Here is a 1540-nt window from a genome sequence, read left to right as displayed (position 1 = left end):
TAAAGAATAATCAACCATTTTTTATAAATGATGAATTCAATAACTTCAACAATTTATTGAAGTCATTTTCAATTCCCTTGTGAAACAACCACCTTCTAGACGAAATACTCTTTTTCTTGTCCAAGCAAAGTGTCTCTCTTATCATTTTTGTGATGTTACATGTTGATGTTGAAATCTGCTCGCCCTTTATCGGACCAGATCTTTTCACCAACGTTTATGTGGTCAATAGAGAAGATGTCACCTTCTTTCTGTTTCAACGATTGCTTGAGTCTCTGGGGTTGGAATCACCCTTTCTCCTATTTCTAAGCCTGCGTTCACAAAAACAAATCAGAGACGCCGGTGGTTTTACCGGCGTAAACCCTCTGATGGTTAAGTTAGCACAAGGTGTTTACGGGAAAACTATGTAATTTAAATTTTATGATTTCTTGTAATGCTCTCAAAATTTTGTATGGAATGTAATCTAGTTTCAATTTGGCAGAGTTTTCCCTTTACTCTCAATTTTTCTGTCCTTTTTTTTATCAGTCTCCTGGCTTCTTATAGCCGTTGTCCCCCGTTTCTGCGTATTCTTCATGTCCCCCTTTTTCGGGTGATGGCAGACCCTCATGGGTCTCAAACCACTGGATCGTGGGTTAACGTGGGGTGCCATGTCCTTCCCAATGGTTCGGGGTGTAGCGAAACTATCGCGATTTCGTGAGATCGTGTGCCCTTTCTTTGGGTGATGAGCATCTGGTCGGTATACATCTCTGGTCGGTATATTTCTCTGGAAGGGGCTCGTCTCTAGTTGGTACATACCTGTATAAGATGTTTTACCAGGACTCTTCTCGTGCCATTCAGCTGAGGAGATTCGCCTCAGGGTGAGAGATGAGGGCATGGTCGAGCTAGTTCTTTTCATTACTTAACACCAGTCCCCCAGTTTTTAGTCTTGCGAGTGAAACGAGTTGAGACTAGAAACTAAGAATTGGATATGGCAATCCTCGGGCCACGTTCCTCGGGTCCTTGTTTATTGTAATGGATCCGAGGTGATATCTCTTGCTTAAAGGGTTCTCGGCCCAACTAGGGCCTTCGTGAACGGATCCAATGCGCTGCTGGGCTGACATCTCTCCATGCCTTTTTAATGACCAGTGACGTGTCGCTCTTTGGCCTGTTGATTCTGAAATTTGAAACGGCGGCTTATCTGCCCTCAATACGCGGCGATTGAGCTAACATTCGCGTAACTTAAACGCCTCTGTTCCCCTTTTGTCTTAAATCCCTAAATTGAAATTGCCATTGCTCTTCATTATCTATCGTTCCGCTGTAATCCAACTCCTTCTTTGGCCCTTAATCGCACTTTCCGCACCAAAGACTTCCTTTTGCTGGGCTCTTTCTCCGTCGCGGCAACGCCACCAGTGTCGATTTATTCCAGGTATCGTCTTTAACTTCTCCTGTGGTTGCTGTTGCTTGGATTCTGTATTGTCCCTTTTGTACCAATATACTTAGATTTATTGTGCTTTTCCTTTTTAGATTCACTATGTCAACCCGAAGAGGAAAATTAATTGTAAAT

The sequence above is a fragment of the Citrus clementina genome, unplaced genomic scaffold (assembly GCF_000493195.1).
Source record: "Citrus clementina cultivar Clemenules unplaced genomic scaffold, Citrus_clementina_v1.0 scaffold_850, whole genome shotgun sequence".
Taxonomy (NCBI): Eukaryota; Viridiplantae; Streptophyta; class Magnoliopsida; order Sapindales; family Rutaceae; genus Citrus; species Citrus x clementina.
The sequence above is the reverse complement of the archived record's forward strand: the minus strand, read 5'-3'. Positions refer to the sequence as shown.